Below are 26750 nucleotides of genomic sequence, written 5' to 3'. Positions count from 1 at the left end.
GAGGGAGATTTTGAAAAAAAACTGGGGTATTGATTTTCCCCTTTGAGTTACATTGAAAAAGAGGAGATTGTAGACAGGAGACAGATAAATTAAAGCCCATTTGAGCTTAAAAACATTGGACGTTTCCTGGCTGAATCGTGTCTGTTGGCATGTATGGTTGTACTACCATTGCCTCTTCCTTCTGCCCACAATGGTCTATTACATTGCCACAGCCTCTCTTGCAAGTCCTGTATTGTTGGTTTGTTGCCCCTGCCCCCCTTTCCACTGCCCTCCATAGTCTGTTGTGCTGCCACGGCCCTTCCTGCCTGCTCAGTGTGGTTAAATTGTTGCCTTTGCACCCTCCTACCTGCCTTCAATTTTCAGAGTCCGTGCCCCTGGCCTCTGCCTCTCAACAGTATCCTAATGAACAACTAGATTGCTAACATTCTATATTTATTACAAAAGTGTGGAACGCTTGACGTCATCTTGATGTAATCTAAACTGTAATACCTAGAGCATTTCCTTTAGAAATTACATATGAGAGGGTCTTATTGGCATCAAAATTATGGTTAGTGCTCTAAAGGACTAAAATAAGGACATATTTTCTGAGTTTTCAAATAGCGAGAAAGCACTTTTAAATTATTTGTTACCTTTGTTTTTTATCCAGTTGACCACTTGATTAAATGTTGCACTTAGGGAAGAGGATGTGGTGTTACTTCCAGAGCTGCAGACTTTGCAACTGGGGAACCAGGTTGGAGCTTCTGCTTCAGCTCGACATTCTGTGATTCTGGTCAAATCACTTAGTCTCCCCATGTCTACAACCAAAATGAATTTGTTCTTGTGTGATGTAACCAATGCTCATGTAAAGCACTCCAATATCTGACAAGTCTGCACTATATAACACTGCGAAAACACAAAATAATAAGTGTTTTGCACACTTCTGTCATTGGGCTATATTTGGGCTACATCTGGGTGAGTTTGGGCTACATTTGGGCTCTTTTGTCTCCGGTGGCCATCTTGAGAGATTTATTTGTTATGAAGTTTCCTAATTTCCTCATGTACTGCAGTCTCCTCAGTAGGAAATGCTTTCAGTTTTTTACTTTGATTCCATCATGAAGGTATTCAGATATGTCACACATTTACCATAAATTCTGAATGTTAGCACTCTAGTTGCTCATTAGATCACTGTAGTAAAACTACTGTTCACCATGGAAGTCTGCTCCTGGTATTAAAAGTGCATGTTTCAGTCTGCATGTTTTAATGAAATATAAGAGGATTTGAGAAGTCACTCAAAACGTGCCCTCATTTTCTTTCTTCAGCATTAATCATAATTTCTGTGGCAAAATGAACCCCCTCATTGTGTTCCTTTTTAAATTAAATGTTTTAAGTGTTACCAGTTTATTCCAATCAAGATGGCTTCAGGTGTGCCATACTTTTGTCATAATGAAGACAGTAAGCGCTCTAGTGGTTTTTAAGAACACTCTGGGACATTCTGTCATTGGGCTATACTTGGGCTACATCTGGGTGATATTTGGGCTACATTTGGGCTCTGTTGTTTCTGGTGGCCATCTTGGCAGACTTATTTGTTATGAAGTTTCCTAATTTCCTCATTTACTGCAGTCTCCTCAGTAGGAAATACTTTGTTTTTTACTTTGATTCCAAAGGCATTCAGATGTGTCACACATTTGCCATAAATTCAGAATGTTAGCACTCTTTTTGCTCATTAGATCACTGTAGTAAAGCTACTGCTCACCAGGGAAAACTGCTGCTGGTATTGAAAGTGCATGTTTCAGTCTGCATGTCAGAATTTTTTAATGAAATAGAAGAGGATTTGAGAAGTCACTCAAAATGTGCCCTAATTTTTCTTTCTGCAGCACTAATCATACTTTTTATGGAAAAATGAAACCCCTCATTTTGTTCCTTTTTAAATTAAATGTTTTAAGAGTTACCACTTTAATCCAAGCAAGATGGCTTCAGGTGTGCCATACGTTTATCATAAGTAGGACTGTTAGCGCTCTAGTTGTTCTTTGGAACACTCTGGGAAGCTGCAGTAGAACACAAAGGAATCAACTGACAGTCTCTGCCCTTGTTGGATGTACATGTTTTACTGAGAATGTCAGACTTCATTCTCACATGACTGAGAAAGATAATGTGAATTTACAGAAAATAAGCTCTCAGTTTAGCTTATAGATCACCTTCCAAACCTCTGTGGGAAAAGCATGAGAAAATATTTTTCTCTCAATCATGATATCCCAGCAGAAGGAGTTTTCACATGGTGAAATCACCTTAGAACATACCACAATTACTAAAATGAGTATGGTACCATCAACAAATGTTTTATAATGTAACTAAAGTCTTAAAACCTTCTATTAACTGCAATGCTTTTTAATGAGGTGCTATCATGTATATTGGTCCCAAGATAGCTGCCAACACTTCTTGGATGAAATGCTGACAGCCAATCAGATCTCAGGATGAGATGTGTAGTTAGGCTCCGCCCATATATATATATATGATTTTACTTTTGATTTTCTCAGGAACTACTGAACAGATTGACACCAGAGCTGCAAAAGGCACATCCCTGACCTGAGGACTACCTCTCTGCCAAATTTCAAGTAATTCTGTTCAGCCGTTCGGGCTGTACCTTGGACTAAAGGTCCCTATGGAAAATTGCGTGGGGAAAACGCGTTTTGGGACCCCCCCCTTTTTTCTCAGCCCCCGCTTGACGAATCCCCCCGAGACTTTCAGGGTAGGAGCGGAGCGCCCCACCTATTTTGAAAATTTCACGAGGATTCGTCAACCGGCGCCAAAGTTATTCCAAATAGAATGTTGTGGTTTTCCTATGGAAACACGGTCCTAACTATCTACTGGCGATCGCCAGTATAAATATATATATATATATATATATATATATATATATATACATATATATATATATACGGTACGCGCACGGTGAAAAAACTTTATAAAAAAAAATAAAATACATAACTTAGCATTTAAAAAACCGTACAAATTCACTGAAAAAACCATAGGTTTCACACACGTTATAGTTAGGAATTAGCATTTAAAAAACCTTGCAAATTCACTTAAAAAAACCATAGGTTTCACACATGTTATAGTTAGCTGGACATTTCACTCGTGAAAAACCATTGAAATTCCCCCGTTATAGTTAGTGCAGGCAACTATAACTCACGCGACCGCAATCCTCTGCTGATGTCAGATATTACATCACTGATGACATGTGTCTTTCTGAAAAAAAAATATTTGTAATATATGTATAGCTAAAAATTAATGGAAGAAGACATGGGTAAATAGGTCTAAATACAGTGATGTAATATCTGACATCAGCAGAGGATTGTGGTCGCGTGAGTTACAGTTGCCTGCACTAACTATAACGGGGGAATTTCAATGGTTTTTCACGAGTGAAATGTCCAGCTAACTATAACATGTGTGAAACCTATGGTTTTTTAAGTGAAAACTGCTGCACCGCCGCCATTCCTGCATCCAGCAACACTTGTTGCGGCGGACTGGTTATTTAATCTATGCCGGGATCTTCCGAGGGCTGGAATGGCGGCAGGATGAAGGCTTCTGGGAAAGGTAGTACTGTGCGCGAAGTAGTGGTGCTTCTGGCAGGAACGAGGTCGCCACCCACTTGGGGAAGGTACTTACCCTGGATGCCTCAATCTATGCCACTCCCACCACGCTCTGCTGGCCTATCGGAGCGAAGCCGGCGCTACTTAAATCTGGACACTGACAGCACTTGTTGTTCGAAGAGGCATCTGAAGAAGGAACTCACTCCGAAATGCATTATGCCTGGTCAATAAAGCTGCCGATTACCTGCAAGCCTTTCATCTGAGGGGACTTGGTCGTAATATATATATATATATATATATATATATATATATATATATATATATATATATATATATATATATATACATACATGAAGCAAAAGAACGAAGCCGCACTCTTCCTGGATATGACATTGGTAAATTTAATGACCTTCTCTGTTACCAACGCGTTTCGAACTCCACTGGTTCCTGATCACGGTATTTACAAGAGTCCATCATTTATGTTTACATTTTTATACCAACTGTTCCGTCCTGCCCACAATGAAGCATTCTGGGAGTTGTAGTTTAAATCAAAAACACTTAATCATATGTATCATGCTGATTCCACTTGTCATGCTTGTATGTCTGTAACTTTGACTGTATTCTGAGTTGGACACAGAAAGTCCGTGTTCCGTGACTAAAACTTACGTCTCTTGATCCACGCAACCACGGGTTTTAGGACTTTCGGCAGAAAGTAGATTGTAGGTGTCACCGGATTAGTCGTCAAAAAGTTTTTTTCTTCTTGACTGAGCACTCCTTGGTCAAACCATTTCTGTAATCGATTGTGAAAGTCACTGATCATATCTGGAATGGGGTTGGATTTTAGTTGAGTGTAATTGGTTGCGTCATTTAACTGGCGTAGTGCTTCATCAATATACGCTTGTTTGTCTAAAATGACAATATTACCCCCTTGTCAGCTGGTTTAATTTCAATTTTGTTGTTGTTTTTCAATGCTTGTAAGGCTTGGCGTTCTTGTATGGAAAGATTTTCTTTCTTCTTCGATTTGATGTTTTCCATTGTTTCTAATTCTGCCACCACTAAGTCATGAAACATATCTATCCGATTGCCCGGATGTAGTGCTGGACAGAATTTTGATTTGTTTTTGAAATTAGTGCGGGGGTGAGCATTCGTTGTTATATCCATTTCTTGTAGTATTTGTGTGTCTGATAGCTCTGTCTCTTCTATGTCATGTACTAATTCATATGCAAGTCCACACCATCATACAGGCCTAGACATATTAACGCCATAAGGAATTTGTATGGTTATTAACGAGCAAACTAATTTGTACTCATGAATTCCTTGAGAAACCTATTCCATACAGGGCACTCAGCCCCATTTATATATGAGACAGGACTTGTTTCACAAATAGCTTTGTGATCTTAATTACCACCCTTGGCACTTAGCTTTACACACGCTTAATTGGTTGCGTGGATCAAGAGACGTAAGTTTTAGTCACGGAACACGGACTTTGTGTCCAACTCAGAATACAGTCAAAGTTACAGACATACAAGCATGACAAGTGGAATCAGCATGATACATATGATTAAGTGTTTTTGATTTAAACTACAACTCCCAGAATACTTCATTGTGGGCAGGACGGAACAGTTGGTATAAAAATGTAAAAATAAATGGACTCTTGTAAATACCGTGATCAGGAACCAGTGGAGTTCGAAACGCGTTGGTAACAGAGAAGGTCATTAAATTTACCAATTTCATATCCAGGAAGAGTGCGGCTTCATTCTTTTGCTTCGTGAAACAATTGTGAGGCTATCCTACCTCACAGCCGGCACCAGCTTCAAGCGCTCCCCCTGCAAGGACACTTTGCTAATTCATATATATATACACTCTGCGTTGCTTTGCCTGTGATTAAAAGCAGACTCCGGTATTGGGCCTCACTGTGTGCTTTCTTTGTGAATTTGAAGGGCTGCTCCGTGCCAGTTTTCTGAGGCCGCCCTGAAGGGTTGGAGGCTCCTGTCCTCGGAGAACTTGGTTATGGATATATACATCTCCAATTATAGGTGTATTTCTTCTGTGAAATAAACATCCAGCACTCCAAAGTTAAAACTGGGCACTCAGTCTTTATTTTAATGAACGAGGTGTAACATGAACGCGTTTCGGCAGACTCACGCTGCCTTGTTCACAATGTTTGTGCACCATTTTTTTGTCAATAAAATACACAATTGGTGAATGACATCAAAGAGGGACAACATATTAAATCACAGGCTCCGCTTGATGCACTTTGGCCGCCATTTCTTAACATGTTTGTTCCTATTCCTTTAACATGTTTTTATATTGCACATTGTGCCTACTCCCCTCTCCTCCCTTAATATTTTCTCCGAAATCATGTTAGAGGGTGTTACTTCTCTGTATATTTACAAAGAGGGAGAGAAGAGAGAGGAAATATTTTTCAGCGACCCAATAATTAAAACTATTCTTTATACCGCAGGAATACCTTTCCTTGCACACATTCTTAATAGTCAATTATGGTCAGAGATATCCATACATTTCTATAAAATTCAGGATTTTTTCAAAGTGCAAGTGCAAATGATATTTTTTCTTAACGAACATATTCGGCAAGTGCCTTTTTCATTTCGTTATAACAATTGGCAATTTAAAGTGCTAATGCTTGTTGTGCAAACTACACAAGAGATCCCTATTCTACTATGTACAAATAATTGGTATATATAGCATATTATGGTTTTCTCCTATTGAAACAAAACCAAAGCCATTTTTTTATACATTCTGTAGAAAAATCAAATAATCAAAACAGTTTCTCCTAATGATGATTATCATAACACATTTAAAGTGCAAGTGCTTATGTAAACTTAGGCAGTTATCAAATAAGATGCCTATTTACTTCCTTCAACCCAGCACAATTAAATAAAACAAAATAGGGATTGTTAACACACATACATACATATTTACAAATATTAGGACCATATTTAAGATTTTCTCAGCAGAGCGGTTGTTCATGTTGAATTCACCTTTATGTTGACAAATTTTCACCACTAAAAACAAGGACAAGAAAAGAAAAAAAACCCCATATCAATGGTTTACCATGTGTGCAGTTTTCTTATTCTCTATTCCTCTGAGTATTTCAAGACAGCCATGTATAGAGATCCTCATCTACATTTAACCCTTGTGGTTCTTTACAATTAAATTCTAGGATGAAATATGTTTCCAATCTCCTTAATTCCTTTTCCCTGTCCCCTCCCCTCTTTTTCCTCGGGACTTCAGCTATACAGGAATATTGAAGGAATACCGGGTTACTTTGATGATGGGTCTCAAAGTGTCATGCTATAGGATATGTTCTGTCTTGGTTTACGATTGCCCTCCTATGCTGTAAAATTTGTTTATATACAGGAAGGGTTGTACTCCCTATATACACTTTAGGACAGGGGCATCGTAACAAGTAAACAACATAGCTAGATTTACAGGTAAAAAAACTCATAATAACAATGGTTTTATTAAAAAATGTTTTCAAGTCAGTGCAATTTACACCATGCTGGCACGCTTTGCATTTTGGCCATTTTTTAAAACCTGCTTTCTGATGTAACCAGGTGGGAGCTCGCCCTTTTACTTCCTGATATTCGCTCCTTACAACCAAGTCTTTCAATGATTTTGATCTCTTATAGGTGATGTCAGGGTGTTTCTTCATTTTAGAGTCAGGGTGTTTCTTCATTTTAGAGCCTAACACGGGATCATTTCTCACTAGATGCCAATGTTTATTTAAACTAGATCTTATTTCTTTATGCTTTTCATTGAACGTTGTTCTGAATCTAGAATTGATATGGTTTTTATTCTCCTCTCTCCGTATTTTCCTCTGTTTCGTTCTCGATGGTTCAAACAGGATTTTCTGTCTGTCTAGGTTCCTTGCCTTAAATGAGGCCCCCTTTATTACAGCCGGGAATATCCTCTTTGGATAAACCTGCAGGTCATCTCATTCTCAATTTTATCATACTCGTCCTGATTACTGCATGCTCTCCTTGCTCTAAAGAACTCCCCAAAGGGGATGCTCCTAATTAATGCAGATGGATGGGCACTTCCCGCATGGAGCACTGTATTTCCGGCGGTAGCCTTACGGAACACTGAGGTCTCCAACTTCCCTCCCACCGGTTTGACCCGGATATCCAAAAAGTCTATAGTGACTCTGCTGTGGTGACCTACAAACTCTAAATTGATTGAGTTCCGGTTCAGGTCTTTGATGAATAATTCTACATCTGTCTCCGTGCCCTGCCACAGCACGAATACATCATCGATAAATCTAACCCACAGTAGTATGTGTTCTGACCAGTGCTCCAATGGACTGCCTCTGAGCACCTGTTCCTCCCACCAGCCAAGATGTAAATTCACATAACTGGGGGCGAAACAGGTGCCCATCGCAGTCCCTTGTTCCTGCTGAAAGAGTTCATCATTAAACAAAAAAATATTCTTTGTCAGACACCATTCCATTAATTCTAAAATCATTTTGTTGTGTTCCAGGAGTCGAATTGGTCTTCTATTTAGGAAATATTCAGTTGCCTTTAAAACATCTGTGTGTCTTATACTGGTGTACAGTGTTGCAATATCGAGTGTCAATAATAACATGGTCTCCGCATCCCATTGTATGTCAAAGATACACTTTAAAAAATCTGTTGAGTCTTTGATATATGAAGACAACGATTTTACAATCGGATTTAAAAAGTAATCTATGTAGCGTGATGCGTTCTCAAATAAGCTCCCACAAGATGAGATAATTGGTCTCCCTGGTGGACTGGTGAGACTCTTATGCACCTTGGGGAGCATATTGAACACCGGGATCGTTGGTTTATCTCTTAATAAATTTATATTCATCCCAGCTCAATAAGCCTTTGTCTTTCCACACATCCAGCCTTATGAAGATATTCCTTCATATTCCTTCATATTTATCCGGATGTAACAGTTATTATTGTTCAATTGATTGAGGGCCTCTTTTTTATACAGTTCCCTACCCCATAGAACAATGTTCCCTCCCTTATCCGAGGATTTAATCAGTACTCCGTCTTCTTTCTGGAGTTTATTCACTGTCTTGTGGAAAAGTGCTTTTTTTGGACACATTTTCTTTTTTTTCTGGTTTACCGCAACATATGGTTGTTTCATGTCCTTGGTTACATTTTCCCCAAAAATGTCGAGGTTGTCTCTTATAGATTGGGGCAAAAATCTAGATGGTGGTCGAAATGGGGTATGATCTTCTTGATTCATCCCTACAGTAAACAGCGTTGATTGTCCCTCATTTTCTGGTGGGTTATCTTCACTAGCCAGTGAGATTATATCTGTCAGAGTGGGTATGAGATACATATATATATATATATATATATATATTCTCACTTAAAAAACCATAGGTTTCACACATGTTATAGTTAGCTGGGCATTTCCCTCATAAAAAAACAATGAAATTCCCCCGTTATAGTTAGTGCAGGCAACTATAACTCACGCGACCGCAATCCGCTGCTGATGACGTCAGATATTACATCACTGTATTTAGACACTTATTTACCCATGTCTTCTTCCATTCATCTTTAGCTATACATACATTTCCTTTTTTTTTTTTTCAGAAAGACACATATGTCATCAGTGATGTAATATCCGACGTCATCAGCAGCGGATTGCGGCCGCGTGAGTTATAGTTGCCTGCACTAACTAACGGGGAATTTCATTGTTTTTTTACGAGGGAAATGCCCAGCTAACTATAACATGTGTGAAACCTATGGTTTTTTAAGTGAATTTGCAAGGTTTTTTAAATGCTAATTCCTAACTATAACGTGTGTGAAACCTATGGTTTTTTCAGTGAATTTGTACGGTTTTTTAAATGCTAAGTTATTTATTTATCAATGTATTTTTTTAAACAAAACTTTTTCGCGGCGCGCGCACGGTGCGCTTCACGGACCATGCGCGCACGGTGGGCTCGCGCTGCGCTTCGCGCACCGCGCGCCCACTTTATGCAGTTCGTGCCGTGCACGCACGGAGCGCTTTGCGCACCGTGCGCGGACGGTGGGCACGGAGCGCTTGGCTCCCAAGGACCAAATACATTTTTGTTTTTTCGAAAAATAGCGGAGTGCCCGCACGCTGCGTGAAATTCGCAGTTTTTTTTCCGTTTGGGTGGTGCGCGCAGGGTGCGCGCACTCTGCGATTTTTTGAAAAAAAAAAAAAGAAAATGTTTGCCCTTGGGGGTCCTTCTGGGACCCCCTGACCACGGCTAGAGGGTCAGGAACTGTCCACCCTGCCCCCTTTTCACGTTCTCCACATTTGTTTTTCACCCCCTCAGAGTGCGAGAGACATAATGGCGGCCGACACTTCCTGGTTTCGACCGATTCGAATGTTTACTAAGATCAACCAATCAGAGTTGCGCTCGCGCACGGCAAGGTGCGCGCACCCAGCGCGCACGCTGCGCGTGTACAGATATATATATTGATTTAAATGCTATTTTCTCTGGAGATACTGAGCAGATTTACACCAAAACCTGCAAAAGGCACTTCATGGACCTTATGGCTACCTCTCTGCCAAATTTCACGTAATTCTGTTCAGCCGTTCGGGCTGTAGCTGCGACTAAAGTCCCTATGGAAAAATCCATGGGGAAAACGCATTTTGGGACCCCCCCCTTTTTCTCGGCCCCCGCTTGACGAATCACCCCGAGACTTTCAGGGTAGGAGCGGAGCGCCCCATTAGTTTTGAAAATTTCGCGAGGATTCGTCAATCGTCGCCAAAGTTATTCAAAATAGAATTTTGAGATTTCCTATGGAAACTCGGTCCTAACTATAACTATCTACTGGCGACTGCCAGTAGAGATATATATTACCTACTGGCGGTCGCCAGTAGGTAGTTATAGTTAGGACCCCTTTTCCATAGGAAATCCGCAACATTCTATTTTGAATAACTTTGGCGCCGGTCGACGAATCCTCGCGAATTTCTCAAAATAGGTGGGGCGCTACGCTCCGCTCCTACCCTGAAAGTCTCGGGGGGATTCGTCAAGCGGGGGCTGAGATAAAAGGGGGGTCCCAAAACGCATTTTTCCCATGCATTTTTCCATAGGATCTTTAGACAGGGCTACAGCCCGAACGGCTGAACAGAATTACTAGAAATTTGGCAGAGAGGTAGTCCTCAGGTCAAGGAAGTGCCTTTTTTAGGTTTGGTGTAAATCTGTTCAGTAGATTCAGAGAAAATAGCCTTTAAATCAATATATATATCTGAGCCAGCTTACGGTACGCTTACCGTAAGCTTACCGTACGCGTACGGTGGCGTGCGCGAGCGCGATTCTGATTGGCTGTTACATCTAAGTAAACATTCGAATCGGTCGAAACCAGGAAGCGGCGGCCACCATTTTCTCTCTCGCACTCTGAGGGGGGGGGCTGTAAATAAAGGCAAAAAACATATAAAGGGGCTGTTTAGACAGCGCCCATGCACATAGCCATGTTAGTTGAGTCCTCAAAGGCCAAAAACGGTAAATTTTTATTTTTTGAAAATTTCGCCGATTACGCTTACCGTACGCGTACGGTGCGCTTACGCTAAAAATTTTAATAAAAAAAAAAAAATCTCTGTGCATGGCATATTATTGTCATCACTTACAAATTAAATTTAACAGATTACCTATCACAAGGAAGCGCATAATATGTCCTCCATGTGCGCACGGTGCGTAACGTGGGCACGCGGTGCGGACAGCGCACTGCGTGCCCACCTTGCGTGTACGGCACTAACTGCGTAAAGAGGGCGCGCGGTGCGCGAAGCGCACCGCGTGCCCACCGTGCGCGCACGGAACGAACTGCGTTAAGTGGGCGTGCACGCCACGAATGGCGTAAAGTAACTTAGCATTTAAAAAACCGTACAAATTCACTGAAAAAACCATAGGTTTCACACACGTTATAGTTAGGAATTAGCATTTAAAAAACCTTGCAAATTCACTGAAAAAACCATAGGTTTCAGACATGTTATAGTTAGCGGAAATTTTACTGATAAAAAACCAATGAAATTCCCCCGTTATAGTTAGTGCAGGCAACTATAACTCACGCGACCGCAATCTTCTGCTGATGACATGTGTCTTTATGAAAAAAAATTATTTCTAATATATGTATAGCTAAAAATTTATGGAAGAAGACATGGGCAAATAAGTGTCTAAATACAGTATTAGCATCAGCAGAAGATTGCGGTCGCGTGAGTTATAGTTGCCTGCACTAACTATAACGGGGGAATTTCATTGGTTTTTTATCAGTAAAATTTCCGCTAACTATAACATGTCTGAAACCTATGGTTTTTTCAGTGAATATATATATACACACATACACACATACATACATACATACTAACATACATACTAACATACATCTATACATACATCTATACATACATCTATACATACATCTATACATACATCTATACATACATCTATACATACATCTATACATACATATAGACACTTTCCACAGCGTTTGCGAACAGCCACCGCACTCCTGATCAGCGGGTGCGTCGTCGAGCAGACCTCGCAAACTAGGTCCGTAATATGCACAGATACTCCTCTCAAGGAAAAGAATGACGACGCCTCGTCTTGACAATCTGTATCAGATTTTAATCAGCGGCAATTTCGGACGCGTTTCGCCTGAACCAGCAGGCTTGTTCACCAACAAAGTTTTGTCAAAAAAAGCTGTGCACATGATAAGTCACATGATAAACTACAAATAAAGTGCAATGGAAAACAGACTCGTAGTTCATTTAAAGATTCATCATCAAAGCAAAAGCAAGCATGACAAAATTGGTGTGAGTTAAAATCAAGATTAAACTGATACCATGATACCATGACTTCATTTGCGTAAATACGCAATAAATACTGTACTCCGTATTATTTAAACACTGTACTCCGTATTATTAAACACACCAAAACGTAAATGTTGCCCTAGTGGGCCTGCATAATGGCTTTTGCTGCCATATTTCAGATTAAGCCCTAGTGGGCATGAACTACACATGCTTCTCTGACTTATACAAGCAAATCTGGACTTCTCTTATTCTATCTAATACAGTGCTACCCAGTGCAAAACTGACAAAACATACAATTACATAAACATAGTTAAAAAGATTACAGAAAGAGAGCAGCAATGGCATGATACTGAGGACTTAAATATAGACCTGTCTTTTGTTCTTATAGATGTGTATACAGGTCCTCTTCCATATGAAGGCCTGATGGGGCTCTGCTATTTAGTTCTAAAATATAGCGGGATTCTAATTTTCTTAGGTCTTTTTCCCCATTGCCCCGTCTAATATTGGGAGCAATCGCATCTATGACAAAATATGTGAGGCCTAGAACATTATTCTCATGGTATTTTGCAAAATGCTGAGCAACAGGGTACGCCTTATCCCCATTCTTAATAGCTCGAAGATGCTGCAGAATTCTTTTATGTACCGGTAAGATGGTACTGCCCACATATGATAAATTGCATGGGCAGTTAAGTACATATACAGCAAATTCAGTTTTGCAATCATATTGCCCTTTAATGTTCTTTTCAATTTTAGAGCAACCCGTTACATATTTTGAAGTGTTCTTACCATAATGACACGCTTTGCACTTGGTGCATTTAATAAAACCATTTTTGCGTTGCAACCATGAAGGTTTGGAGCGTGTAACTATGGGTTTAGGTGCCATGTTACTAACCAGCATTTGTCTGAAGGATCTAGCTCTTCGGAAAGTTATATATATATATATATATATCTTTTTTTTCACTGAAAAAACCATAGGTTTCAGGGGTGTTATAGTTAGCTGGACATTTCCCTTGTACAAAACCCTAGAAATTCCCCTGTTGTAGTTAGTTCAGCTAACTATAACTCGCGCCCCCGCAATGCACTGCTGATGACGTCACATATTACATCACTCATGACATGGTCTATTACGTCACTGATGACGTCACTGATGACGTCATCCAGTGAGTATGTGTTTCTGTAAAGTTGTAATAGGTTTTATATATTTATAGTGAAAGGCCTATGGAAGAATGAGTGGGTGTATAAGTGTGTGAATGGGTGATTTTCTAGGTGCGTAACTGACTCTATAAGTGAGTCATTAAATGTATCTTACTGCAGACTAGTGACTAAACTGTGTGAATGTCTGTATGTGTCTGTGTGTTGGTGTATAAGTGGCTGCATGGTTTTGTGAATAGCTATACGAGTGTCTATATGGGTTATTGATTGGTTGTCTGAGTATCTGTATGGGTGCCTGAGTGTTTGTGTGGGTAGGGTGTGTGTGACTGTGCATAGATGTGTGAGTGGGTGATTCAGTGGGTGCATGGTTTCAAGAGTGCATCTGTGATGGACTGTATGGTTGGGTGACTGTATGCAAGGGTGTGTAAGTGATTGAATGTATATCTCAGTTGTACATGTGTCAGTAACTACATATGTGAAACAGTGTATATGTGTGTAAGAGTATATAACTCTCAATATACGAGTGTGAGATTTTGGGAGTGGCTGTATGCGCCATAGTGCAAGGATATCTGTACCATGTGCGGTTTGTTTTTTCTGCAGGAAGACACAGAATTTGTTAGTATTTTTATGAGTAAGTGAACTTGAGTGTTTTTAACTGTATAGGTGAGTAAATTGGACTGTGATTAATTATTTGCATGACTGTCAGTACCTCAATGGATGATTGGCGGTGTGCGAATGTCTATATAGGTGTATAAATGCACAGAATGACTAAGTATGAGTGACTGTAGAGGTGAGTGAGTAGAGATGTATGTAGACCTAAAAGTCAATGAGTGGGCGAGTAGTTATTGGTATTGGAGTATCTATGGTTGTCAAAATTACTAATTTATCACATGGATGAAGTCATCAGTGATGTCATCAGTGATGTTATTTGAGATGTCATCAGTGATGTCACTGACCATGTCATGAGTGATGTAATATGTGACGTCATCAGCAGTGCATTGCGGGGGCGCGAGTTATAGTTAGCTGAACTAACTAACAGGGGAATCTCTAGGGTTTTGTATGAGGGAAATGTCCAGCTAACTATAACGCCCCTGAAACCTATGGTTTTTTCAGTGAATTTCTAAGGTTTTTTTAAATGCTAATTCCTATCTATAACATCTCTGAAGATATCATGTTTAATGATTTTGATTGGATTTCTATATTTTTCTAATTCAGTGTGTCAATTTCATTAATTACATTTTTTTTAAAAATACTTTATCACCATTTTTTAAACTTAATTTTTCAATTAATTCTTTTAAAAATTAAAAAAAATTATTTGAACTTAATGGGTTTTACAAACTTTTTTTATATTTTTCAAAATATTTTTTTAACTATATGTTCAAAACTGTATTTCATATATTTTTTTCAATGTTTTTGGATCCGCGCACCCTATGCGCACAGTTCTTGATCCCTACGTGATAGCATCCACACATGGTACGAGTTGGGTACGTGTTTAGTGCGCGATCGCAATGCCACAGGTAAGCGACTCCCAGCCTATACACTCAATGTACGTAACGCGACGTTTACGCACTTCCGTGATGCGTCATCTCCGTCTATGACGCGGTAGGTGCGCGGATCCCGCGAAGTATTTAACATTTAAAAAAACATATTTATGTATTTAATGTGAATATTAATTGAAGACAAACTCTAAACTAGTCTTAAAACTAATATAGATTTTTACATCTAATCCTATAATTTTTTTTAATTCAATTTCGCGGATGCGCTGGGTGCGTGTTACGTATGCGCAGGGTGCGCGGATCCCATGTGACCTGCAAAAAAAGAGATTTGATTGGTTCATTACACTTCCTCTTGTAACTACTGAAAGACCCCACCCATTTCAATCATTCTTCTTCGAGCTTCTTTGGAGAACCACCTCTTTGGAGAGAAGAAGAAGATTTTTTAGACTAAGTATACACTTAGCTAACTTTTTTCAACCAAAAATGGCTAAAGGGCAGCAGGCATCACCTGCATCACCTCATACTTCTGAGGATGAATTTTTGCCGGAGGAACCACAGAAAAAACGATTTTCAGTGGTTTGGAAATTTTTTACTTTTCCCGAGGGGCAGAATAAGAGCAATGCCACCTTGGTCAAATGCAAGATTTGCAAAAAAGAGTCCTATCGAGAGGGGATCCTAACAAGAAATACTCTTGCGGCACGGCAAGTATGATGAAGCACATGAGGACCCTTCATCCAAACAATCTTGCAAAAGAAGAGTGCCGACGGATGAGAAACACTTCTGCTCCTGCGCCATCCACCTCATCGCAGCCGAGCACATCAAGAGTGCATCCATCAGACCAAACCTTGGACATCCGTCCTCAATTTCAATTTTTAAAAGTGCTCTGCACTAAGTGCAATAAGACTTTGTGCTATGGCGAGCAGTCTATCGATCTGATCTGCCGCCGCCAAAAAAGTCACATTTGCTAGTTTTTTGTTTTTTTGTTCCCTGAAGTTCATTGTTTGGTTTCTCCTGTTTTTTTTTTCCAGGAAAAACAAAAAAAAATATATATAAAAGAAGAAAAAAAAAAGTTCTTGTAAGAACTAACTTTCCTGGTTTTAAAAAAGAGCTAAATTTCTTTGTTAGTGTGTGAAAGTTTAGATGAATGTATGGGTAGTACGCAATTGACTGAATGAATGCATTAGTTACGTATGGTGAATGTATAAGTGCACAACTATGAGGAAGTCAGTAACCTCTAACTGCAGTGTGCTACAGTACTTTTGAAGCACAGGGATGCAACATATGTACATAAATATGTTGCAAGTCTATGCTTCTCTCTGCACAGCTGCTTAAACTGCAGCCACGTAGTGAAACAGGCACCCTTGCACCATCGTGCAAGGATATCTGTGTCATGTGCGGTTTGTTTTTCTGCAGGAAGACACCTTCCTGCACAAAAACAATGAGAATTCATTTTTCTCCTTCAATGTATGCTGAACATTTCAGCATGCATTGAAGATATAAAAATGTGGAGAAATGAAAACATTTCTTCTTGTTCTGGTTTCCTACACCAATTTTAGAATGGTACAGCATTCACACACATCGAGATTTAGGATTTCTGATAAATCTGACCTGTGTCTTGTTCTATGAGTATTCAGTGCAATCATGAACAACAACACTTATAGAACACCCTATCAACGCAAAGTGGTCTACATGATGAGGTTGTATTTACATGGAGTATAAAAAGTGCACAGAGTGCCTTTTCCTCTCTTTCTAAATATGAAACAGTATCTTACACAATAACTATGTTACAAATAGTGTCATATTTCCGTTTTTAAAATTCCTTGCGAATGATAAAAGTAAGCACAGAGTTTTGTCAGCAAAGATGTTCAAAGAAGAATGATTGAAATGATTGCAGTGCTTCAATAGCTAAAAAGATGAAATATGAACCCCTCAAATCTCTTTTTTTGCAGGTCACATAATTTCTAATTATGGTCAGATTTGAAAAATACATAAACAGTGTTTTTAGAAACTTGTTTTAACTTTGTAGCTTCTTGCGGGCCTCTTCATTCTGCATATTGAGACTTAGTTAAACTTACCTTCACAGTAATGGGAATAAAAAATGGTATTCATTTTTTGCTGTTTTTCAATCAAATATAAGTTGTTAAAAATTGCTGATTTTAAATTTTTGATCTGTGAAAGAAAAGGAAATAAAATTATAACAATACATTTTTTAAAACAACATAATTTCCACAAAGTAATTTATTTGCCTTTTTTGCTGTTTTCAGAATATATAGAATTTCACTAGAAATAGTGATTTCAATGGTCCTCATCACTTAACAGCGGGCAAAAAAGAAAGATTGTTCAAACAAAAAAAAAACACAACATACTATTCTCAGTAAAATACCAGAAAATACAAATCATACATATATGAAATGCTTACAGATTACAAAATTTTATAACTAACTTATAAAAACTGTAAATGTTGCTGCATTAAAATAATCACCGAACAAATGACCACCAAAAAGTCCATAATTGAAAAATATACCTTTCCTTGAGGCCAAATGGTGTTTTAGCACTTCTTCTTTATGTAAATTGTCCAATGGTAGTCCTATTAAATTATAATAATAAATTCCTCAGAGTGTGAATTATCTTCCTAAAACTTTGGCTTTAAAAATATTAGGTAGGAATTTTGTAATTCCCTAGGCAAACGTTGTTTGAAAACCAACTGGGCATCATTACAAAGTGTCCAGCCTTTTTCACATTTTAGATAGACCGTAATGTCCAGATGTGGTGGAAGGACCATCATGGAAAATTATTGCAATTGCTACAAAAGTCCTTCCTGATATAGATAGTTGTGCTGCTACAAATTGTTTTATTAAAGTATCCAATTTTCTTCCGTCACCTGTACAACTTTGCATCATTAACATTATGTATTGTCCATATTTTCTTAAAATTAATGAGGATAACATTTCTGATTTACATTGGCTACACTCCATGTTTTGAATTGCACCTTTCACTAATTTATTGAAAGACACTGATTTACAGTCTGGTAATGTTAAATACAGAAATCTCTCAGTTTCTACATTGGTGCTACATGTATACATGCAATTTTCACAATAATGTTCCCATTTGTAAGAAAGGCCAAAAATATTTTCTATTTCTACACCTTCCTTTTCAAAAATGGTTAGCATATACATTAAAAATTCCTGAGCATCTTGTTGGATATTGTGTAAATTGTGTAGGACCAGAACACGCATCCAAAAGATTACGAACATCTGAAACAGATTGTTTTTTACTTCTATCTGTTGTCAATTTTTCATAAACAGAATGCAACAGAGAACACAATCTTTTTGGCCGATTCTGCATAATTTGTGCTTGCAAACCTTCCAGATAAAAAAACAACATTAACCACTACACTAGCATAGCAGTGGACACCTGAACTATTTTCAAACTGATAACCAACAATCTCTCCAACTTCTTTTTACCTGCAATCACAACATTATCTTGTTCTTTTCTTGATACCTTCAGAACAGATATTCTCTAACCTTCTTTTTCGACCAACCACATGCTTTTCAAATACAGGATATTGACCTAAATTTGGAGCATACACCCTTCTTAACCTATTATACTCTTTTACACAGTTTGCATCTGCAGTAACCTTTGTCTCATCAAAATCAATCAAAAACAAACCAGATAATGTTCTGACTCGCGACAAAGCAACATATGCCATACCCTCTTTAAGTACAGTAGATCCAATGTTCACCAATGCACTGTCTACACTTAATCCTTGAGATTTATGGATAGTCACTGCATATGCCAGAGAAAATGGAAATTGTTTCCTACGGACATATACATCTTTAACAAGCAAAAAACGAACTGAACAACGACCAATTTCTTTAACTTCCTCAATCTGATCAAATTTAATTTTTGAAAATTCAATTCCTTCTTTTTTCTGATAATTCACAAAATCCACCACTTTGCCCATTGCACCATTAACTAAACCGTTCTCTACATCCAAATTATGCCTTACAATTACCCGACAGTTTACACACGGTGTCTTTTCCAAACCAGCAGTTTGATCTTTTTTTTCTAAACAATCTAGTTTTGATTTCAACTTAGCCGTCAAAATAGTGATTCCTTCATGTAGTATTTTATCGATGGCTTCCATTTTTACAATTTCTTCATTTTACAATTTTAATAATTCTTTGTTGAATATTGAACACTCACGCAGTGTCGGCATTAAGCAAATCACTGACTTATTTGTAGCAATTTCCACGTACACTTTTGCAGCAACAGCATTTTCATTTGGAAAGACATTGCAAAGTAATCGACTCTCCAAAGCTGCTTTCCCTTTTTTTGAAAGAATTCCAATTCTTACGTCTTGAAGAATACTTCCATATTCAGCATCATTTGCCTGTCGCATATTTGTTGCCATTTCTTTCTATTCAAAATTACTCCAAATGTTCACATTACCAACACTGCCAAGAGACTTTCTGGTATCTTCATGGGCAAGTGTTTTAAATACCGGTTGTCCTTTTACCGGTGTCAGTTGCAGTAGATCTCCAAAAACTATGACGTGTTTTCCTCCAAATAACATGTCATACTCTGTTTTAAGAATTTGCTGCATTCTTAAATGCACAAAGGCATGCATCAAGTTTGAAACCATGCTCACCTCATCAATAATGAGAAGTTTCATTTTCTTCAGCACTCTTGAAACTTCACAACAAGCTTCTCCAGATAGCTTGTGGTATTCTAATTTGTTCTCATGCTCTACTGGCAGCATTAGTAGACGATGTAAAGTAATTCCTTTAATGTTATGTGCTGCCAACCCAGTTGGAGCAGTGACAACACAAGACAAATGCGACTCAGTTGTTTTTTGCAGATAACTTGTAATTACTTTAATTAAGAAACTCTTTCCTGTTCCAGCTTGACCACTCACATACATTCGGATAGGTTGAAATGATGTACATGAGCACCCTTTCTTTTCATGAAGTTATCCCTGGTCAATCTGCTCTTTCACTTGCGGATATATTTCTTTCTGTTCAACATTTAGTTGCTCCTCCAATTTTACTAACTGTATCGCATCTTCTTGTGCTTTATACATTGCTGTTTCCACCTCATTCATTGCAATCGCTGCTTCATTTTCAACAATTGGTTGTCCTAGTGGATCTTGACTCAGTGCAGCAGAACTTTGACTGTCTTGAGAACTGTCTCTAGCAATCTCAGCTGCAATTGTAGCTTCTTGATCAATTTCATCAGTCAACATTTTCACATAATTTGCGAAAGCACTGCATTGTATGCTATCTTTAAAAGCATTAAATGAATTTTCATAGCTGGGAAAATCTCCAGTTCAGAACGCCATGGTTTGAACATTTGCAAAAGGGCTAAATAGTAAAATTCCCTTTTGTCAGCAGTGTCGCAACTCAGTTTTCTGTGATTAATTAAAGTTCCTTTCCTTTGTTTCACCAGACATCCTTCAGAACCAATCACTCCATATTTTCCACGTTGATGTTCTCTGTAATATTCCGTTTAAAAGTGTAGTTTTGCAGCACTTCATAGAGACACATGTTCTCAAGATGATGACTTCTCTTTGGCTAGTATGTGTCCAACATATTGGTTTTCAAAATATCTGTACTTTCAGGGTCATTTTCTGCTAAATATTCAATTTCTTGAACAGATTTCAGTACCCGATTTCGCATTCCTGCAAGACCTAGACTCACTCAAATGATTCTTCTACTTTTGGAATATAGACTTGCAGAAGATAACCGATCTGAACATTCATATACTCCAATTTCACGATGCGATAACATCTTCAAACTGAAACTGTATAATTTCTTAGAGTCTTCTCGTGAGAAATCTCTTCCCACATCTTTCAATTGAGTCTTTTCTGATTTAGTAATGTAAGATGTTACATATCGAGCAACAGCAATGGAATTGTCCGCAACATACTGAATATCCATGTTAGCGTTCCACATGGATAAAATAACTGGATTGTAGTCATTTATGTATTTTGATTCTTCGCTTCTTCATAAGTTGTAGGTGTTTTTTGGAGACTTTCTTGTGATGGTATGTCGTACAGCTGACTTAAAACTGTTCACTCTTCCTTTGGTTAATACAGGACGTGGAAATCCAAAACGACATTTGGTATAGAACTTCTCCTTTGACTTGTACTTTCGTCAACAGTATTTTCCACACCTATGGCTTTGAAATCGTAAGACTTGTTGTTTTAAGTTTTTCTCTTCTCTACTATTTGGAAGAGCACATGTAGCATAATTTTCAATGAAAGACAAAGCAGTTTCATCTGAATCTGTTCCAAATTTGGGGGCGTCCTTGACCCATAACAACATGTATGTGAGGAGCACCTCTTGCTTGATACTCCTTTCTCCAAAAGAAATCCACACTTTCTCCAAGAGGAGGATTCTTTTTATTGCAGATGAAAGACATCATAGCTTCAAATCTATGATTGAAATATCTGCATACATTGACAGAATCCAAAGCACAATTCTCCAGGTGTCTTGTATTCAATATTTTTTATATTGGAATTTGCCTCTCGAAGAAATTCAAGTAAATCATCCCAAGCATACTCAGCACAGCTTAGTGTAACAAACCATGTAGGAGTTCCCAAGTTCCGTAGCATACATTTCAGTTCTCCATGTCGACGGTACCAATATTCATTAGTCCCACGCTGACATGCCTTCAGATTAATCAACTGAGATTCTAAATGATCATCTCTCCGATACACTTTATCCATAAAATCCTTTGCAGTTACATTTTGAAGATGCATTCCAGTTTTTAAAATGTGATTTACTGCATATGAAAGTCCAGACAAGTCACTTTCAAACAGAAGATTAAACATATAAGGGATACATTGTTGAAATCTTGGATCTTCTGCATATAATCTTGTTGTCCGATATTCAGATGCAGGAATCTGCACAGGACGTTCATCATATCGTCCACCTTTTCATGTTGGAAACAACTGCAGGAAACAACGAGCTTCCAAGCTCTCTTCCCATACACTCATGGGACTTCCAGTTGCTTTTTTCATTTGAAACAACTCAATTGTATTCCCCCATCACCTCTTTGGAATGAAGTGGATGTACACTGTAATGTTCATAGATCTCTTCACATCTGGACATGTCCACTTTTTCAATTTGTCCACTTAATGTTTCACTATCTTCTGCTAAATCTATTTCTTCTTCTCCAACAAACACATTTCTATAGTACTCATTATTTAACAGATACAATGATGCCTTTTGCTCTTTTCTAACATCCACTAACTCTAGCCAGATTTTCTTATTCTTAGTAGGAACACCATTAACTAGAATGACTAGTGGCTCATTTTATGCATGATCTACACCAATAGTTTCAACATTTTTCCTTAAATCTAATGGTAAATACACAACTCTTCCTTTCAATCCTCTTTGCAACTCTAATGGAGGTAATTTACTTGTTTTGGGCTCCATACGAACAATAGCCTGAAACGGGTGAACACGTATCAGAATAGACTCATACGTATTTAAATCTATCGGCTATGGAGGAATAGCAACCAACTTTAGATTATTATGAACCGCTCTAGCAGGCATTTTATTCTCATCTAATTTGTTATAACAATATTTGCAAATACGCTGCTCACATCCCAAATCAAAACAATCCTCTACCAACAAATAAGTTGCAAATTCCATCCACTTATCATTATCTTCTATTTCACTTTTTAAATACAGATTGACACCCCTAGTCTGATTTTTATAGTGACTTCGCCGACAACAAATACAAGAAATATTTGGTCTTTCACCTGAAATTACCTTAAACTTTGTGATTTCATCCTCATATTTTTCTGCAATTACGGGTTGTACATTGTCTTCAACATTTTGTTCTACTAATGTGTCAGTTTCTTCACTCTTGCTGAGGCCCAAAGTAACAAAACTCAATATCCTCACAGACCTGCTTCACATCTGATACTGACCCACACAAAAAAGAGCACTGTTCAACTCACTTAACTTTAGTGCTGGACTTTTTGCATAATACAACCTTCTCACTAACTTCTGCATTTGAGTATGATGTACTGCCAGCATTCTGAAATGGTGAAAAACACTTTCACAAACTTTCCTAGAAAGACGAGCCAGAGAAAGACCTTGCAAACCAGTAGGTTTTCTCACTCTGTAAGGGTCTGGTCCTTGCAACAGCTTAATCTTTTGTTTTCCACTTTTTTTAGTATAGGTTCGTAAAAAACTACATAATTTTTCAATAGATTCCTGACGTACACTGCAAACACTTCGGCAATCCCAAGTGTACACAGGGTTTTTAGCACGTCTCCCTAAAACTTCATCAGCTATCACTTCTTCTGCATTTCTTTCAACCATTTTCTTTCTCCATTGGACAACCATCACTAACTTCATAACCTCTACCACTGGTGTCATCTGCATACAATAACTTTACGCTTGGTGAATAACTCTTTATTAAAAAAAGGCTCTGAACTAGAACTGTGTTTCCATTCTCCCAAAAAAAAAAAAAAAACACAATTTTTTTTATTAATAACTTTTCCTCCTACTTTTGGCCTTCATTACATATATTGGTTTATCTAGTGATTGAATTCTGTTTAACAGTAAAATAAACAGTTTCCTTTTTTACTTCAAAAGCCTTTTCCACAATGCTTTCAATAGGATTCTTCTTTTTATAAAATAAAGCTCTTTTTATATTTCTTCACATCTTTCAGCAAATTATGCACTACTCTTAATTCCTGCGTAATTCCTTATACTGATTTTGTCCTTTTACCATACTTTATCTCCTTTGACTGAACATTTGCTTTTTTACTTTTCCTAATTTGATTTTTTTTCTTACTTAACAAAATCTCTGAAGTTGCAGCATTCTCTACATTCTGTTTAATCCTACAAACATTTTTAATAAATTGCTTTGTGATCTTACCAGAAGATTTTCCTTTTAGCCACATTCTCTTGTACATTCAATACTTGTGATTGATGTTTCTTTAAATAATCCTCCTGTCTCTGCTTTTTATTTTTATTTTCTGGCATAATTTCTCTATTTTAACGTTGAAAAACAGTATCTGCAAAAAAGAATCACAAATAAATGTATATTAATAACTTTCAAATTTACAGTATTCCATTACTGTACAAACACATTTTATATAAAAACAGACTAAGAAACTATAGCCCTGAACCACAAGTGTGACGATGATTAAAACACTACATACATAATGCATACTACTTTGAAGCAGTTCATGCCCTAAAGCCTACCTCACTTAAAGACTACATGCTAACTGACTGAATGATTACAGTACTAAAACGAGACACACTGGGTGAGTAACAGGGTGTTTCCTAGAAGTGTATAAATACTAACTGGGGAATTGAAGGTGGGAAAGACAACTGTGTAGCTGATAAGAGAACTAAATGCATACTGGATAGGCATTTAAAGCAGTCCATGTGCTAAGGCCTAGCTCACTGCATGAGTACTTGGGTACTGACTGAATGATTAGACTACAGCAAGGAGACTGTCTGGATGAATTTATAAGTGGTAGGCTTTTCGCACAGGGAATGGATTAGTACTTGGTACTGAATGGGTCACTAGAAGAGTGCAAAGGGAGTGACAGGATGTTTGCTGGACTATATGGATACTGACTAGGGAATTGAAAGTGTAAAAGACAAGTCTGTAGGTGGTTAGAAAACTGCATGCATAGTGCATAGGGGTTTGAAGCAGTCCATGTGCTAAGGCCTGGCTCAGTGCATGAATACTTAGACAGTGACTGAATCATTAGAGTACTGGAAAGAGTGTCTTCGTGAATTTATAAGTGTTTGGGTTTTGGCACAGTGAATGGATTACTACATGGTGCTGAATGGGTCACTAGAAGACTGCAAAGGGACTGGCAGGGTGTTTCCTAGAAGTGTATGGATACTGACTAGGGAATTGAAGGTGTGAAAAACAACTGTATAGGTGGTTAGAGAACTACAGGCATACTGCATAGACATTTGAAGCAGTCTATTTGGTAATGAATGGTTCACAACATAAGTACTTAGAAACTGACTAAATCAGACTACTTCCATGACAGTGCCTGGGTAAAAATTTTAAATTTTCAGTTCTGGTGCAGTGAAGACAATACTACATGGTACTGCACTTTAGTGTCAAAGCATGACTACACTTTACTGTCAATACCCAACTCATTTAATAAAAGCATAAGCCATAACTGTCTTCTAATGCTACTAAAACTTGACATGACAAGTTTTAAAACAGTTATCGGTCACCAAATACACGATTTTACCAAACGCTTCTCTCACAGTGGTTCCCAAATGCACACAGACACAGTGTGATTCTAGACAAGCACCACTATCCCTAGGAATATACCAAAACTCATTCACTACAGTGGAAGAGGTAAGGGAACTGCACACAATCTACATATTTCACAACTGCACTTTAGTGTCAATGCCTGACCCATTTAATCAACGCATGAGCAAAGACTGGCTTCTAATGCTACTAAAACTTGACATCACAGGTTTTAAAAGAGTTCTGTCGGCAAATACAAAATATTACTAAATGCTTCGCTCAGTGGTTCCCAAATGCACACAGGCTCTCTGTGTGATTCTAGACAAACACTATCCCTTGCACTATACCAAAACACATTTCTTCATCTACAAGAAGTACTACATTTTACTATAGAAACATAACATAACTCCTTTCACAAATTCATAAACTATATCCGGTTTCTAATTCTACCAAAATATACAAACAGCACAGTTATCTGTCTGCAAACACATGAAAAAAACAAATGCTCATCACAGAATGGTTTCTACATGCACACACACTGTCAATAAGATTTTCTTATACAGAATCTCTGCACTGTGCACCTGTCAGCAGAAACAAAGAATGGCAAAGTTTCCCTCTTTCCACACATATACATGTAAACATCAAATCACATTCCTTCCCACATAAATTCAAAAACAAACACATTTCTATTGGTTAAACATTTCAACCCTTTCCAAATGACAAACTTCAACCCTTCCCCCAATCTGCCTTCTGCCCGTTACCATAGAAACAGGTCATGGAATACTGTACTGAGGACACAGGTCACAAGTTCAGCACACACAATGTTGCTAATCAAAACAGCAAGTGTGCTTGACTTCTCAACATATCAGCTTATCATATATAATGTTACTTACAATCAGTTTTTGTTAACCAATAAGAATCATGCGTTTAAAAAACAGAAATATGCACCCTACCTTTCAGTGTAGAAGGTTGTCAAAACAACCAATGATTTCTTGTCTTTTTCAAAATTGCATCTTAGCCACCATTTTAGAAACATCTTACTTTCCAAAATGCCCTTTTCATTTAGAAAGACCATCTGAGTGCATCCAGACCTCTTTACAAGATGCTTACTGTGTGCATTGTGGGACACAGCTACATTTTCTGGAGCCAAAGGTATGCAGAAAACAAAGGCATTCACAAAGACCTAGGTTTGCCAAATGTAGACATTAAATGGATTGGACAGAGAGGGTTAAAGTGGCACCTATTGGTGAAATCCTTAATGCAAATCCAACACCCTGACCTCATAATAGTGCACTGTGGTGGCAATGACCTAGGCACTTTCACTGGGGTAGGTCTGGAAATGCTTATGAAGAACACCTTTGTAGAACTGATTTCACTTTTCCCTAAAACTGCCTTTGTGTACTCTAACATATGCCAAAGGCAGAATTGGAACTGGTCCGATCGTTTTTGTCCACAAATTGAGAAAGCTAGGAAACATGTGAATAAATCGGTTTCTGCTTTTCTG

General features: G+C 38.1%; 1 long non-coding RNA gene across 1 annotated transcript in view; it reads right to left on the bottom strand.

Annotated features, from left to right (window-relative positions):
• Positions 1 to 5743: 5743 nt before the first annotated feature.
• The window catches only part of LOC146785646 (uncharacterized), a 130089-nt gene continuing 109082 nt past the window's right edge, over positions 5744 to 26750 (bottom strand). The window contains exon 5 of the long non-coding RNA XR_014970719.1: positions 5744 to 6595. This is a non-coding gene — a long non-coding RNA (uncharacterized LOC146785646). The remainder of the gene's footprint in view (positions 6596 to 26750) is intronic.

Source organism: Triturus cristatus, chromosome 11 (genome assembly GCF_964204655.1).
Source record: "Triturus cristatus chromosome 11, aTriCri1.1, whole genome shotgun sequence".
NCBI classification, from domain to species: Eukaryota; Metazoa; Chordata; class Amphibia; order Caudata; family Salamandridae; genus Triturus; species Triturus cristatus.
Note: the sequence above shows the minus strand (reverse complement) of the source record. Positions and strands in the feature narration are given on the sequence as shown.